This window comes from Stenella coeruleoalba, assembly GCF_951394435.1.
Source record: "Stenella coeruleoalba genome assembly, contig: scaffold_72, whole genome shotgun sequence".
Lineage (NCBI taxonomy): Eukaryota > Metazoa > Chordata > Mammalia > Artiodactyla > Delphinidae > Stenella > Stenella coeruleoalba.
This window is the reverse complement of record NW_027645862.1, coordinates 1098941-1116841: the sequence shown is the minus strand read 5'-3', so window position 1 is coordinate 1116841 and position 17901 is coordinate 1098941. Positions and strand designations below refer to the sequence as shown.

At 43.9% G+C, this 17901-nt stretch overlaps 1 long non-coding RNA gene across 4 annotated transcripts in view; it reads right to left on the bottom strand.

Annotated features, from left to right (window-relative positions):
* The window catches only part of LOC307181512, a 508875-nt gene that overhangs the window by 315141 nt on the left and 175833 nt on the right, over window positions 1-17901 (bottom strand). The window lies entirely within an intron of this gene.

Below are 17901 nucleotides of genomic sequence, written 5' to 3'. Positions count from 1 at the left end.
TTTCCTGAATATATTCAGGAAAAAACGCATACGCCCTTTTTGGCCAACCAAGCAAGCTTGCAAAGGAAATCTGCACTACAATGAAGTCTCACTTCCCCCCGGTCAAAAGGGCCATCTGAAAAAAGTGTAAAATCCAGAAAGGCAGGACAGGCCATGGAGAACTGGGAGCCTTGTTATGCTGATGGGCGGGATGTAAATTGCCAACAACCACTCGGGAGAAGTGTATGGTGTTTCCTGAAACATCTAAAAAACAAAGCAACAGAACCTAGGGCACTTCCACTTATGGTCCTATAGCTTAGGGAAATTAAAATCAAAAAGACACAGCCACCCCAAAGTTTGGAACGGCTCTGTTTACAAGAACCTCGTTTACAGTACAAGTTCAACATCGCAGAAAGTGAAAAATGGATAAAGAAGTTGTGGTATTTACTTACAAAGCAATATCACTCAGCAATGAAATCTGTGTCATCAGGCCCTTAGCAGCACAATGAGTGGATTCAGGTATGATGATTCTAACTGAAGTAAGTCACACAGAAAAAGAAACATCATAAGATATCAGTAATTCACGGAATGTAAACTTGGCTACACAGGAACTGAATTACAGAACAGAACAGGGTCTGAAATTTAGAAAACCAACTTATTCTTGCTTAAGTGTAAAGGTGAGTTGGGGTGCTGCATAAAACCAGGGATTGAAATGAGCACAGATAAAGTTCCTTAAGCCAAATATGGAATAGACAAGAGCTACCCCTTGCTCAACGAAATGGACTCAACACCGCATATTAAACGCCTAAGAATGTACCTGACTAGTAAGTATCTTAAAACCTATGGATTGCTATGTCTCCGAAAGAGAATCAAGCATGTGTACAGGGGCATAAACGCAGCAGTGATAGGATTGGAGAGGTGCGGTGAGCAAATGAAGACCCTTTGAAGTCATATTGCATGGTACCCATTCCACGGGTTTCAACTACCCAGGTTTCAGGTATTCTTCCTTCAGCTAAAACATGCATGTGGAACCCAGAGTATGATCAACCATGTGAACAGGAGACGTGTTCAAATATGTCTCAGTTTTCCTCCCCTGGTACTCGGGTGCAACATTCCAGACGCTTTACTGACAATCTCCCCACTTGGAGAGTCAGCGTCTTTAACCTCCTCTTTGGCACAGTTTGCAATTTCTGCGGAAGATGAACAGGAATAGCGAGAACCAATGAGAGGCTAGCTGGAGGTGTCTGGACGGGCAAATTTAACTCTCATTTCCCAACAGGAAGAGGAAATAACCAAAGGCTCAGCGTGCCGTGCCGGAACCAGATTAGGGCCTGAAGCCATCCTGCGGTGTTGCGGCCAGCTCAAAAGAAAGCGAGTTGAAGAAAGGAGCTCAGGGGCACTGTAATTCACAAACCTGCAGAGTTATAAATGACAGCTATCGTCCAAAAATAGACTGAAGTAAGGCTGCCAAGAGGACTTGAAAGCGGGGCAGAATTGCAGGAAACCGATTTCAGGAGGTAGACTGGAATTGCATTGAAAGCATAGGAAAAGAGGCAGAACGTCCACAATGATGCACTTGGCCAAAAAGGGCGTATGCGTTTTTTCCTGAATATATTCAGGAAAAAACGCATACGCCCTTTTTGGCCAACCAAGCAAGCTTGCAAAGGAAATCTGCACTACAACGAAGTCTCACTTCCCCCGGTCAAAAGGGCCATCTGAAAAAAGTGTAAAATCCAGAAAGGCAGGACAGGCCATGGAGAACTGGGAGCCTTGTTATGCTGATGGGCGGGATGAAAATTGCCAACAGACACTCGGGAGAAGTGTATGGTGTTTCCTGAAACATCTAAAAAACAAAGCAACAGAGCCTAGGGCACTGCCACTTATGGTCCTATAGCTTAGGGAAATTAAAATCAAAAAGACACAGCCACCCCAAAGTTTGGAACGGCTCTGTTTACAAGAACCTCGTTTACAGTACAAGTTCAACATCGCAGAAAGTGAAAAATGGATAAAGAAGTTGTGGTATTTACTTACAAAGCAATATCACTCAGCAATGAAATCTGTGTCATCAGGCCCTTAGCAGCACAATGAGTGGATTCAGGTATGATGATTCTAACTGAAGTAAGTCACACAGAAAATGAAACATCATAAGATATCAGTAATACACGGAATGTAAACTTGGCTACACAGGAACTGAATTACAAAACAGAACAGGGTCTCAAATTTAGAAAACCAACTTATGCTTGCTTAAGGGTAAAGGTGAGTTGGGGTGCTGCATAAAACCAGAGATTGAAATGAGCACAGATAAAGTTCCTTAAGTCAAATATGGAATAGACAAGAGCTACTCCTTGCTCAACGAAATGGACTCAACACCGCATATTAAACGCCTAAGAATGTACCTGACTAGTAAGTATCTTAAAACCTATGGATTGCTATGTCTCCGAAAGAGAATCAAGCATGTGTACAGGGGCATAAACGCAGCAGTGATAGGATTGGAGAGGTTCGGTGAGCAAATGAAGACCCTTTGAAGTCATATTGCATGGTACCCATTACACGGGTCTCAACTCTCCAGGTTTAAGGTATTCTTCCTTCAGCTAAAACATGCATGTGGAACCTAGAGTATGATCAACCATGTGATCGGGAGACGTGTTCAAATATGTCTCAGTTTTCTTCCCTGGTACTCGGGTGCAACATTCAAGACGCTTTACTAACACTCTCCCGACTTGGAGAGTCAGCGCCTTTAACCTCCTGTTTGGCCCAGTTTGCAATTTCTGCGGAAGATGAACAGGAATAGCGAGAACCAAAGAGAGACTAGCTGGAGGTGTCTGGACGGGCAAATTTAACTCTCATTTCCCACCAGGAAAAGGAAATAACCAAAGGCTCAGCGTGCCGTGCCGGAACCAGATTAGGGCCTGAATCCATCCTGCGGTGTTGCGGCCAGGTCACAAGAAAGCAAGTTGAAGAAAGGAGCTCAGGGGCACTGTAATTCACAAACCTGCAGAGTTATAAATGACAGCTATCGTCCAAAAATAGACTGAAGTAAGGCTGCCAAGAGGACTTGAAAGCGGGGCAGAATTGCAGGAAACCGATTTCAGGAGGTAGACTGGAATTGCATTGAAAGCATAGGAAAAGAGGCAGAATGTCCACAATGATGCACTTGGCCAAAAAGGGCGTATGCGTTTTTTCCTGAATATATTCAGGAAAAAACGCATACACCCTTTTTGGCCAACCAAGCAAGCTTGCAAAGGAAATCTGCACTACAATGAAGTCTCACTTCCCCCCGGTCAAAAGGGCCATCTGAAAAAAGTGTAAAATCCAGAAAGGCAGGACAGGCCATGGAGAACTGGGAGCCTTGTTATGCTGATGGGCGGGATGTAAATTGCCAACAACCACTCGGGAGAAGTGTATGGTGTTTCCTGAAACATCTAAAAAACAAAGCAACAGAACCTAGGGCACTTCCACTTATGGTCCTATAGCTTAGGGAAATTAAAATCAAAAAGACACAGCCACCCCAAAGTTTGGAACGGCTCTGTTTACAAGAACCTCGTTTACAGTACAAGTTCAACATCGCAGAAAGTGAAAAATGGATAAAGAAGTTGTGGTATTTACTTACAAAGCAATATCACTCAGCAATGAAATCTGTGTCATCAGGCCCTTAGCAGCACAATGAGTGGATTCAGGTATGATGATTCTAACTGAAGTAAGTCACACAGAAAAAGAAACATCATAAGATATCAGTAATTCACGGAATGTAAACTTGGCTACACAGGAACTGAATTACAGAACAGAACAGGGTCTGAAATTTAGAAAACCAACTTATTCTTGCTTAAGTGTAAAGGTGAGTTGGGGTGCTGCATAAAACCAGAGATTGAAATGAGCACAGATAAAGTTCCTTAAGCCAAATATGGAATAGACAAGAGCTACCCCTTGCTCAACGAAATGGACTCAACACCGCATATTAAACGCCTAAGAATGTACCTGACTAGTAAGTATCTTAAAACCTATGGATTGCTATGTCTCCGAAAGAGAATCAAGCATGTGTACAGGGGCATAAACGCAGCAGTGATAGGATTGGAGAGGTGCGGTGAGCAAATGAAGACCCTTTGAAGTCATATTGCATGGTACCCATTCCACGGGTTTCAACTACCCAGGTTTTAGGTATTCTTCCTTCAGCTAAAACATGCATGTGGAACCCAGAGTATGATCAACCATGTGAACAGGAGACGTGTTCAAATATGTCTCAGTTTTCCTCCCCTGGTACTCGGGTGCAACATTCCAGACGCTTTACTAACACTCTCCCCACTTGGAGAGTCAGCGCCTTTAACCTCCTGTTTGGCACAGTTTGCAATTTCTGCGGAAGATGAACAGGAATAGCGAGAACCAATGAGAGGCTAGCTGGAGGTGTCTGGACGGGCAAATTTAACTCTCATTTCCCAACAGGAAGAGGAAATAACCAAAGGCTCAGCGTGCCGTGCCGGAACCAGATTAGGGCCTGAAGCCATCCTGCGGTGTTGCGGCCAGCTCAAAAGAAAGCGAGTTGAAGAAAGGAGCTCAGGGGCACTGTAATTCACAAACCTGCAGAGTTATAAATGACAGCTATCGTCCAAAAATAGACTGAAGTAAGGCTGCCAAGAGGACTTGAAAGCGGGGCAGAATTGCAGGAAACCGATTTCAGGAGGTAGACTGGAATTGCATTGAAAGCATAGGAAAAGAGGCAGAACGTCCACAATGATGCACTTGGCCAAAAAGGGCGTATGCGTTTTTTCCTGAATATATTCAGGAAAAAACGCATACGCCCTTTTTGGCCAACCAAGCAAGCTTGCAAAGGAAATCTGCACTACAATGAAGTCTCACTTCCCCCCGGTCAAAAGGGCCATCTGAAAAAAGTGTAAAATCCAGAAAGGCAGGACAGGCCATGGAGAACTGGGAGCCTTGTTATGCTGATGGGCGGGATGAAAATTGCCAACAGACACTCGGGAGAAGTGTATGGTGTTTCCTGAAACATCTAAAAAACAAAGCAACAGAGCCTAGGGCACTGCCACTTATGGTCCTATAGCTTAGGGAAATTAAAATCAAAAAGACACAGCCACCCCAAAGTTTGGAACGGCTCTGTTTACAAGAACCTCGTTTACAGTACAAGTTCAACATCGCAGAAAGTGAAAAATGGATAAAGAAGTTGTGGTATTTACTTACAAAGCAATATCACTCAGCAATGAAATCTGTGTCATCAGGCCCTTAGCAGCACAATGAGTGGATTCAGGTATGATGATTCTAACTGAAGTAAGTCACACAGAAAAAGAAACATCATAAGATATCAGTAATACACGGAATGTAAACTTGGCTACACAGGAACTGAATTACAGAACAGAACAGGGTCTCAAATTTAGAAAACCAACTTATGCTTGCTTAAGGGTAAAGGTGAGTTGGGGTGCTGCATAAAACCAGAGATTGAAATGAGCACAGATAAAGTTCCTTAAGTCAAATATGGAATAGACAAGAGCTACTCCTTGCTCAACGAAATGGACTCAACATCGCATATTAAACGCCTAAGAATGTACCTGACTAGTAAGTATCTTAAAACCTATGGATTGCTATGTCTCCGAAAGAGAATCAAGCATGTGTACAGGGGCATAAACGCAGCAGTGATAGGATTGGAGAGGTTCGGTGAGCAAATGAAGACCCTTTGAAGTCATATTGCATGGTACCCATTACACGGGTCTCAACTCTCCAGGTTTAAGGTATTCTTCCTTCAGCTAAAACATGCATGTGGAACCTAGAGTATGATCAACTATGTGATCGGGAGACGTGTTCAAATATGTCTCAGTTTTCCTCCCCTGGTACTCGGGTGCAACATTCCAGACGCTTTACTAACACTCTCCCCACTTGGAGACTCAGTCCCTTTAACCTCCTGTTTGGCCCAGTTTGCAATTTCTGCGGAAGATGAACAGGAATAGCGAGAACCAATGAGAGGCTAGCTGGAGGTGTCTGGACGGGCAAATTTAACTCTCATTTCCCATCAGGAAGAGGAATTAACCAAAGGCTCAGCGTGCCGGGCCGGAAACAGATTAGGGCCTGAAGCCATCCTGCGGTGTTGCGGCCAGGTCACAAGAAAGCGAGTTGAAGAAAGGAGCTCAGGGGCACTGTAATTCACAAACCTGCAGAGTTATAAATGACAGCTATCGTCCAAAAATAGACTGAAGTAAGGCTGCCAAGAGGACTTGAAAGCGGGGCAGAATTGCAGAAAACCGATTTCAGGAGGTAGACTGGAATTGCATTGAAAGCATAGGAAAAGAGGCAGAACGTCCACAATGATGCACTTGGCCAAAAAGGGCGTATGCGTTTTTTCCTGAATATATTCAGGAAAAAACGCATACGCCCTTTTTGGCCAACCAAGCAAGCTTGCAAAGGAAATCTGCACTACAATGAAGTCTCACTTCCCCCCGGTCAAAAGGGCCATCTGAAAAAAGTGTAAAATCCAGAAAGGCAACAGGCCATTGAGAACTGGGAGCCTTGTTATGCGGATGGGCGGGATGTAAATTGCCAACAGACACTTGGGAGAAGTGTATGGTGTTTCCTGAAACATCTAAAAAACAAAGCAACAGAGCCTAGGGCACTTCCACTTATGGTCCTATAGCTTAGGGAAATTAAAATCAAAAAGACACAGCCACCCCAAAGTTTGGAACGGCTCTGTTTACAAGAACCTCGTTTACAGTACAAGTTCAACATCGCAGAAAGTGAAAAATGGATAAAGAAGTTGTGGTATTCACTTACAAAGCAATATCACTCAGCAATGAAATCTGTGTCATCAGGCCCTTAGCAGCACAATGAGTGGATTCAGGTATGATGATTCTAACTGAAGTAAGTCACACAGAAAAAGAAACATCATAAGATATCAGTAATACACGGAATGTAAACTTGGCTACACAGGAACTGAATTACAGAACAGAACAGGGTCTCAAATTTAGAAAACCAACTTATGCTTGCTTAAGGGTAAAGGTGAGTTGGGGTGCTGCATAAAACCAGAGATTGAAATGAGCACAGATAAAGTTCCTTAAGTCAAATATGGAATAGACAAGAGCTACTCCTTGCTCAACGAAATGGACTCAACATCGCATATTAAACGCCTAAGAATGTACCTGACTAGTAAGTATCTTAAAACCTATGGATTGCTATGTCTCCGAAAGAGAATCAAGCATGTGTACAGGGGCATAAACGCAGCAGTGATAGGATTGGAGAGGTTCGGTGAGCAAATGAAGACCCTTTGAAGTCATATTGCATGGTACCCATTACACGGGTCTCAACTCTCCAGGTTTAAGGTATTCTTCCTTCAGCTAAAACATGCATGTGGAACCTAGAGTATGATCAACTATGTGATCGGGAGACGTGTTCAAATATGTCTCAGTTTTCCTCCCCTGGTACTCGGGTGCAACATTCCAGACGCTTTACTAACACTCTCCCCACTTGGAGACTCAGTCCCTTTAACCTCCTGTTTGGCCCAGTTTGCAATTTCTGCGGAAGATGAACAGGAATAGCAAGAACCAATGAGAGGCTAGCTGGAGGTGTCTGGACGGGCAAATTTAACTCTCATTTCCCATCAGGAAGAGGAATTAACCAAAGGCTCAGCGTGCCGGGCCGGAAACAGATTAGGGCCTGAAGCCATCCTGCGGTGTTGCGGCCAGGTCACAAGAAAGCGAGTTGAAGAAAGGAGCTCAGGGGCACTGTAATTCACAAACCTGCAGAGTTATAAATGACAGCTATCGTCCAAAAATAGACTGAAGTAAGGCTGCCAAGAGGACTTGAAAGCGGGGCAGAATTGCAGAAAACCGATTTCAGGAGGTAGACTGGAATTGCATTGAAAGCATAGGAAAAGAGGCAGAACGTCCACAATGATGCACTTGGCCAAAAAGGGCGTATGCGTTTTTTCCTGAATATATTCAGGAAAAAACGCATACGCCCTTTTTGGCCAACCAAGCAAGCTTGCAAAGGAAATCTGCACTACAATGAAGTCTCACTTCCCCCCGGTCAAAAGGGCCATCTGAAAAAAGTGTAAAATCCAGAAAGGCAACAGGCCATTGAGAACTGGGAGCCTTGTTATGCGGATGGGCGGGATGTAAATTGCCAACAGACACTTGGGAGAAGTGTATGGTGTTTCCTGAAACATCTAAAAAACAAAGCAACAGAGCCTAGGGCACTTCCACTTATGGTCCTATAGCTTAGGGAAATTAAAATCAAAAAGACACAGCCACCCCAAAGTTTGGAACGGCTCTGTTTACAAGAACCTCGTTTACAGTACAAGTTCAACATCGCAGAAAGTGAAAAATGGATAAAGAAGTTGTGGTATTCACTTACAAAGCAATATCACTCAGCAATGAAATCTATGTCATCAGGCCCTTAGCAGCACAATGAGTGGATTTAGGTATGATGATTCTAACTGAAATAAGTCACACAGAAAATGAAACATCATAAGATATCAGTAATACATGGAATGGAAACTTGGCTACACAGGAACTGAATTACAGAACAGAACAGGGTCTCAAATTTAGAAAAACAACTTATGCTTGCTTAAGGGTAAAGGTGAGTTGGGGTGCTGCATAAAACCAGAGATTGAAATGAGCACAGATAAAGTTCCTTAAGTCAAATATGGAATAGACAAGAGCTACTCCTTGCTCAACGAAATGGACTCAACACCGCATATTAAACGCCTAAGAATGTACCTGACTTGTAAGTATCTTAAAACCTATGGATTGCTATGTCTCCGAAAGAGAATCAAGCATGTGTACAGGGGCATAAACGCAGCAGTGATAGGATTGGAGAGGTTCGGTGAGCAAATGAAGACCCTTTGAAGTCATATTGCATGGTACCCATTCCACGGGTTTCAACTACCCAGGTTTCAGGTATTCTTCCTTCAGCTAAAACATGCATGTGGAACCTAGAGTATGATCAACCATGTGATCGGGAGACGTGTTCAAATATGTCTCAGTTTTCCTCCCCTGGTACTCGGGTGCAACATTCCAGACGCTTTACTAACACTCTCCCCACTTGGAGAGTCAGCGCCTTTAACCTCCTGTTTGGCCCAGTTTGCAATTTCTGCGGAAGATGAACAGGAATAGCGAGAACCAATGAGAGACTAGCTGGAGGTGTCTGGACGGGCAAATTTAACTCTCATTTCCCACCAGGAAGAGGAAATAACCAAAGGCTCAGCGTGCCGTGCCGGAACCAGATTAGGGCCTGAAGCCATCCTGCGGTGTTGCGGCCAGGTCACAAGAAAGCGAGTTGAAGAAAGGAGCTCAGGGGCACTGTAATTCACAAACCTGCAGAGTTATAAATGACAGCTATCGTCCAAAAATACACTGAAGTAAGGCTGCCAAGAGGACTTGAACGTGGGGCAGAATTGCAGGAAACCGATTTCAGGAGGTAGACTGGAATTGCATTGAAAGCATAGGAAAAGAGGCAGAACGTCCACAATGATGCACTTGGCCAAAAAGGGCGTATGCGTTTTTTCCTGAATATATTCAGGAAAAAACGCATACGCCCTTTTTGGCCAACCAAGCAAGCTTGCAAAGGAAATCTGCACTACAATGAAGTCTCACTTCCCCCCGGTCAAAAGGGCCATCTGAAAAAAGTGTAAAATCCAGAAAGGCAGGACAGGCCATGGAGAACTGGGAGCCTTGTTATGCTGATGGGCGGGATGTAAGTTGCCAACAACCACTCGGGAGAAGTGTATGGTGTTTCCTGAAACATCTAAAAAACAAAGCAACAGAACCTAGGGCACTTCCACTTATGGTCCTATAGCTTAGGGAAATTAAAATCAAAAAGACACAGCCACCCCAAAGTTTGGAACGGCTCTGTTTACAAGAACCTCGTTTACAGTACAAGTTCAACATCGCAGAAAGTGAAAAATGGATAAAGAAGTTGTGGTATTTACTTACAAAGCAATATCACTCAGCAATGAAATCTATGTCATCAGACCCTTAGCATCACAATGAGTGGATTCAGGTATGATGATTCTAACTGAAGTAAGTCACACAGAAAAAGAAACATCATAAGATATCAGTAATACACGGAATGTAAACTTGGCTACACAGGAACTGAATTACAGAACAGAACAGGGTCTCAAATTTAGAAAACCAACTTATGCTTGCTTAAGGGTAAAGGTGAGTTGGGGTGCTGCATAAAACCAGAGATTGAAATGAGCACAGATAAAGTTCCTTAAGTCAAATATGGAATAGACAAGAGCTACTCCTTGCTCAACGAAATGGACTCAACACCGCATATTAAACGCCTAAGAATGTACCTGACTAGTAAGTATCGTAAAACCTATGGATTGCTATGTCTCCAAAACAGAATCAAGCATGTGTACAGGGGCATAAACGCAGCAGTGATAGGATTGGAGAGGTTCGGTGAGCAAATGAAGACCCTTTGAAGTCATATTGCATGGTACCCATTACACGGGTCTCAACTCTCCAGGTTTAAGGTATTCTTCCTTCAGCTAAAACATGCATGTGGAACCCAAGTATGATCAACCATGTGAACGGGAGACGTGTTCAAATATGTCTCAGTTTTCCTCCCCTGGTACTCAGGTGCAACATTCCAGACGCTTTACTAACACTCTCCCCACTTGGAGAGTCAGCGCCTTTAACCTCCTGTTTGGCCCAGTTTGCAATTTCTGCGGAAGATGAACAGGAATAGCGAGAACCAATGAGAGGCTAGCTGGAGGTGTCTGGACGGGCAAATTTAACTCTCATTTCCCACCAGGAAGAGGAAATAACCAAAGGCTCAGCGTGCCGTACCGGAACCAGATTAGGGCCTGAAGCCATCCTGCGGTGTTGCGGCCAGCTCAAAAGAAAGCGAGTTGAAGAAAGGAGCTCAGGGGCACTGTAATTCACAAACCTGCAGAGTTATAAATGACAGCTATCGTCCAAAAATAGACTGAAGTAAGGCTGCCAAGAGGACTTGAAAGCGGGGCAGAATTGCAGGAAACCGATTTCAGGAGGTAGACTGGAATTGCATTGAAAGCATAGGAAAAGAGGCAGAACGTCCACAATGATGCACTTGGCCAAAAAGGGCGTATGCGTTTTTTCCTGAATATATGCAGGAAAAAACGCATACGCCCTTTTTGGCCAACCAAGCAAGCTTGCAAAGGAAATCTGCACTACAATGAAGTCTCACTTCCCCCCGGTCTAAAGGGCCATCTGAAAAAAGTGTAAAATCCAGAAAGGCAGGACAGGCCATGGAGAACTGGGAGCCTAGTTATGCTGATGGGCGGGATGTAAATTGCCAACAACCACTCGGGAGAAGTGTATGGTGTTTCCTGAAACATCTAAAAAACAAAGCAACAGAACCTAGGGCACTACCACTTATGGTCCTATAGCTTAGGGAAATTAAAATCAAAAAGACACAGCCACCCCAATGTTTGGGACGCCTCCGTTTACAAGAACCTCGTTTACCGTACAAGTTCAATATCACAGAATGTGAAAAATGGATAAAGAACTTGTGGTACTTACGTACAATGCAGTATCACTCAGCAATGAAATCTATGTCATCAGGCCCATAGCAGCATAATGAGTGGATTCAGGTACGATGATTCTAACTGAAATAAGTCACACAGAAAAAGAAACATCATAAGATATCAGTAATACACGGAATGTAAACTTGGCTACACAGGAACTGCATTCCAAAACAGAACAGGGTCTCAAATTTAGAAAACCAACTTATGCTTGCTTAAGGGGAAAGGTGAGTTGGGGTGCTGCATAAAACCAGAGATTGAAATGAGCACAGATAAAGTTCCTTAAGTCAAATATGGAATAGACAAGAGCTACTCCTTGCTCAACGAAATGGACTCAACACCGCATATTAAACGCCTAAGAATGTACCTGACTAGTAAGTATCGTAAAACCTATGGATTGCTATGTCTCCAAAACAGAATCAAGCATGTGTACAGGGGCATAAACGCAGCAGTGATAGGATTGGAGAGGTTCGGTGAGCAAATGAAGACCCTTTGAAGTCATATTGCATGGTACCCATTACACGGGTCTCAACTCTCCAGGTTTAAGGTATTCTTCCTTCAGCTAAAACATGCATGTGGAACCCAAGTATGATCAACCATGTGAACGGGAGACGTGTTCAAATATGTCTCAGTTTTCCTCCCCTGGTACTCAGGTGCAACATTCCAGACGCTTTACTAACACTCTCCCCACTTGGAGAGTCAGCGCCTTTAACCTCCTGTTTGGCCCAGTTTGCAATTTCTGCGGAAGATGAACAGGAATAGCGAGAACCAATGAGAGGCTAGCTGGAGGTGTCTGGACGGGCAAATTTAACTCTCATTTCCCACCAGGAAGAGGAAATAACCAAAGGCTCAGCGTGCCGTACCGGAACCAGATTAGGGCCTGAAGCCATCCTGCGGTGTTGCGGCCAGCTCAAAAGAAAGCGAGTTGAAGAAAGGAGCTCAGGGGCACTGTAATTCACAAACCTGCAGAGTTATAAATGACAGCTATCGTCCAAAAATAGACTGAAGTAAGGCTGCCAAGAGGACTTGAAAGCGGGGCAGAATTGCAGGAAACCGATTTCAGGAGGTAGACTGGAATTGCATTGAAAGCATAGGAAAAGAGGCAGAACGTCCACAATGATGCACTTGGCCAAAAAGGGCGTATGCGTTTTTTCCTGAATATATTCAGGAAAAAACGCATACGCCCTTTTTGGCCAACCAAGCAAGCTTGCAAAGGAAATCTGCACTACAATGAAGTCTCACTTCCCCCCGGTCTAAAGGGCCATCTGAAAAAAGTGTAAAATCCAGAAAGGCAGGACAGGCCATGGAGAACTGGGAGCCTAGTTATGCTGATGGGCGGGATGTAAATTGCCAACAACCACTCGGGAGAAGTGTATGGTGTTTCCTGAAACATCTAAAAAACAAAGCAACAGAACCTAGGGCACTACCACTTATGGTCCTATAGCTTAGGGAAATTAAAATCAAAAAGACACAGCCACCCCAATGTTTGGGACGCCTCCGTTTACAAGAACCTCGTTTACCGTACAAGTTCAATATCACAGAATGTGAAAAATGGATAAAGAACTTGTGGTACTTACGTACAATGCAGTATCACTCAGCAATGAAATCTATGTCATCAGGCCCGTAGCAGCACAATGAGTGGATTCAGGTACGATGATTCTAACTGAAATAAGTCACACAGAAAAAGAAACATCATAAGATATCAGTAATACACGGAATGTAAACTTGGCTACACAGGAACTGCATTCCAAAACAGAACAGGGTCTCAAATTTAGAAAACCAACTTATGCTTGCTTAAGGGGAAAGGTGAGTTGGGGTGCTGCATAAAACCAGAGATTGAAATGAGCACAGATAAAGTTCCTTAAGCCAAATATGGAATAGACAAGAGCTACTCCTTGCTCGACGAAATGGACTCAACACCGCATATTAAACGCCTAAGAATGTACCTGACTAGTAAGTATCTTAAAACCTATGGATTGCTATGTCTCCGAAAGAGAATCAAGCATGTGTACAGGGGCATAAACGCAGCAGTGATAGGATTGGAGAGGTTCGGTGAGCAAATGAAGACCCTTTGAAGTCATATTGCATGGTACCCATTCCACGGGTTTCAACTACCCAGGTTTTAGGTATTCTTCCTTCAGCTAAAATATGCATGTGGAACCCAGAGTATGATCAACCATGTGATCGGGAGGCGTGTTCAAATATATCTCAGTTTTCCTCCCCTGGTACTCGGGTGCAACATTCCAGATGCTTTACTAACACTCTCCCCACTTGGAGAGTCAGCGCCTTTAACCTCCTGTTTGGCACAGTTTGCAATTTCTGCGGAAGATGAACAGGAATAGCGAGAACCAATGAGAGGCTAGCTTCAGGTGTCTGGACGGGCAAATTTAACTCTCATTTCCCAACAGGAAGAGGAAATAACCAAAGGCTCAGCGTGCCGTACCGGAACCAGATTAGGGCCTGAAGCCATCCTGCAGTGTTGCGGCCAGCTCAAAACAAACCGAGTTGAAGAAAGGAGCTCAGGGGCACTGTAATTCACAAACCTGCAGAGTTATAAATGACAGCTATCGTCCAAAAATAGACTGAAGTAAGGCTGCCAAGAGGACTTGAAATCGGGGCAGAATTGCAGGAAACCGATGTCAGGAGGTAGACTGGAATTGCATTGAAAGCATAGGAAAAGAGGCAGAACGTCCACAATGATGCACTTAGCCAAAAAGGGCGTATGCGTTTTTTCCTGAATATATTCAGGAAAAAACGCATACGCCCTTTTTGGCCAACCAAGCAAGCTTGCAAAGGAAATCTGCACTACAATGAAGTCTCACTTCCCCCCGGTCAAAAGGGCCATCTGAAAAATGTGTAAAATCCAGAAAGGCAGGACAGGCCATGGAGAACTGGGAGCCTTGTTATGCTGATTGGCGGGTTGTAAATTGCCAACAACCACTCGGGAGAAGTGTATGGTGTTTCCTGAAACATCTAAAAAACAAAGCAACAGAACCTAGGGCACTTCCACTTATGGTCCTATAGCTTAGGGAAATTAAAATCAAAAAGACACAGCCACCGCAAAGTTTGGAACGACTCTGTTTACAAGAACCTCGTTTACAGTACAAGTTCAACATCGCAGAAAGTGAAAAATGGATAAAGAAGTTGTGGTATTTACTTACAAAGCAATATCACTCAGCAATGAAATCTGTGTCATCAGGCCCTTAGCAGCACAATGAGTGGATTCAGGTATGATGATTCTAACTGAAATAAGTCACACAGAAAAAGAAACATCATAAGATATCAGTAATACACGGAATGTAAACTTGGCTACACAGGAACTGAATTACAGAACAGAACAGGGTCTCAAATTTAGAAAACCTACTTATGCTTGCTTAAGGGGAAAGGTGAGGTGGGGTGCTGCATAAAACCAGAGATTGAAATGAGCACAGATAAAGTTCCTTAAGCCAAATATGGAATAGACAAGAGCTACTCCTTGCTCAACGAAATGGACTCAACACCGCATATTAAACGCCTAAGAATGTACCTGACTAGTAAGTATCTTAAAACCTATGGATTGCTATGTCTCCGAAAGAGAATCAAGCATGTGTACAGGGGCATAAACGCAGCAGTGATAGGATTGGAGAGGTTCGGTGAGCAAATGAACACCCTTTGAAGTCATATTGCATGGTACCCATTACACGGGTCTCAACTCTCCAGGTTTAAGGTATTCTTCCTTCAGCTAAAACATGCATGTGGAACCCAAGTATGATCAACCATGTGAACGGGAGACGTGTTCAAATATGTCTCAGTTTTCCTCCCCTGGTACTCGGATGCAACATTCCAGACGCTTTACTAACACTCTCCCCACTTGGAGAGTCAGTCCCTTTAACCTCCTGTTTGGCCCAGTTTGCAATTTCTGCGGAAGATGAACAGGAATAGCGAGAACCAATGAGAGGCTAGCTGGAGGTGTCTGGACGGGCAAATTTAACTCTCATTTCCCAACAGGAAGAGGAATTAACCAAAGGCTCAGCATGCCGGGCCGGAACCAGATTAGGGCCTGAAGCCATCCTGCGGTGTTGCGGCCAGGTCACAAGAAAGCGAGTTGAAGAAAGGAGCTCAGGGGCACTGTAATTCACAAACCTGCAGAGTTATAAATGACAGCTATCGTCCAAAAATAGACTGAAGTAAGGCTGCCAAGAGGACTTGAAAGCGGGGCAGAATTGCAGGAAACCGATTTCAGGAGGTAGACTGGAATTGCATTGAAAGCATAGGAAAAGAGGCAGAACGTCCACAATGATGCACTTGGCCAAAAAGGGCGTATGCGTTTTTTCCTGAATATATTCAGGAAAAAACGCATACGCCCTTTTTGGCCAACCAAGCAAGCTTGCAAAGGAAATCTGCACTACAATGAAGTCTCACTTCCCCCCGGTCAAAAGGGCCATCTGAAAAAAGTGTAAAATCCAGAAAGGCAGGACAGGCCATGGAGAACTGGGAGCCTTGTTATGCTGATGGGCGGGATGTAAATTGCCAACAGACACTCGGGAGAAGTGTATGGTGTTTCCTGAAACATCTAAAAAACAAAGCAACAGAGCCTAGGGCACTGCCACTTATGGTCCTATAGCTTAGGGAAATTAAAATCAAAAAGACACAGCCACCCCAAAGTTTGGGACGCCTCTGTTTACAAGAACCTCGTTTACAGTACAAGTTCAACATCGCAGAAAGTGAAATATGGATAAAGAAGTTGTGGTATTTACTTACAAAGCAATATCACTCAGCAATGAAATCTATGTCATCAGGCCCTTAGCATCACAATGAGTGGATTCAGGTATGATGATTCTAACTGAAATAAGTCACACAGAAAAAGAAACATCATAAGATATCAGTAATACATGGAATGTAAACTTGGCTACACAGGAACTGAATTACAGAACAGAACAGGGTCTCAAATTTAGAAAACCAACTTATGCTTGCTTAAGGGTAAAGGTGAGTTGGGGTGCTGCATAAAACCAGAGATTGAAATGAGCACAGATAAAGTTCCTTAAGTCAAATATGGAATAGACAAGAGCTACTCCTTGCTCAACGAAATGGACTCAACACCGCATATTAAACAACTAAGAATGTACCTGACTAGTAAGTATCTTAAAACCTATGGATTGCTATGTCTCCGAAAGAGAATCAAGCATGTGTACAGGGGCATAAACGCAGCAGTGATAGGATTGGAGAGGTTCGGTGAGCAAATGAAGACCCTTTGAAGTCATATTGCATGGTACCCATTCCACGGGTTTCAACTACCCAGGTTTTAGGTATTCTTCCTTCAGCTAAAATATGCATGTGGAACCCAGAGTATGATCAACCATGTGATCGGGAGGCGTGTTCAAATATATCTCAGTTTTCCTCCCCTGGTACTCGGGTGCAACATTCCAGATGCTTTCCTAACACTCTCCCCTCTTGGAGAGTCAGCGCCTTTAACCTCCTGTTTGGCACAGTTTGCAATTTCTGCGGAAGATGAACAGGAATAGCGAGAACCAATGGGAGGCTAGCTTGAGGTGTCTGGACGGGCAAATTTAACTCTCATTTCCCAACAGGAAGAGGAAATAACCAAAGGCTCAGCGTGCCGTACCGGAACCAGATTAGGGCCTGAAGCCATCCTGCGGTGTTGCGGCCAGCTCAAAACAAACCGAGTTGAAGAAAGGAGCTCAGGGGCACTGTAATTCAAAAACCTGCAGAGTTATAAATGACAGCTATCGTCCAAAAATAGACTGAAGTAAGGCTGCCAAGAGGACTTGAAAGCGGGGCAGAATTGCAGGAAACCGATTTCAGGAGGTAGACTGGAATTGCATTGAAAGCATAGGAAAAGAGGCAGAACGTCCACAATGATGCACTTGGCCAAAAAGGGCGTATGCGTTTTTTCCTGAATATATTCAGGAAAAAACGCATACGCCCTTTTTGGCCAACCAAGCAAGCTTGCAAAGGAAATCTGCACTACAATGAAGTCTCACTTCCCCCCGGTCAAAAGGGCCATCTGAAAAAAGTGTAAAATCCAGAAAGGCAGGACAGGCCATGGAGAACTGGGAGCCTTGTTATGCTGATGGGCGGGTTGTAAATTGCCAACAACCACTCGGGAGAAGCGTATGGTGTTTCCTGAAACATCTAAAAAACAAAGCAACAGAACCTAGGGCACTCCCACTTATGGTCCTATAGCTTAGGGAAATTAAAATCAAAAAGACACAGCCACCGCAAAGTTTGGAACGGCTCTGTTTACAAGAACCTCGTTTACAGTACAAGTTCAACATCGCAGAAAGTGAAAAATGGATAAAGAAGTTGTGGTATTTACTTACAAAGCAATATCACTCAGCAATGAAATCTGTGTCATCAGGCCCTTAGCAGCACAATGAGTGGATTCAGGTATGATGATTCTAACTGAAATAAGTCACACA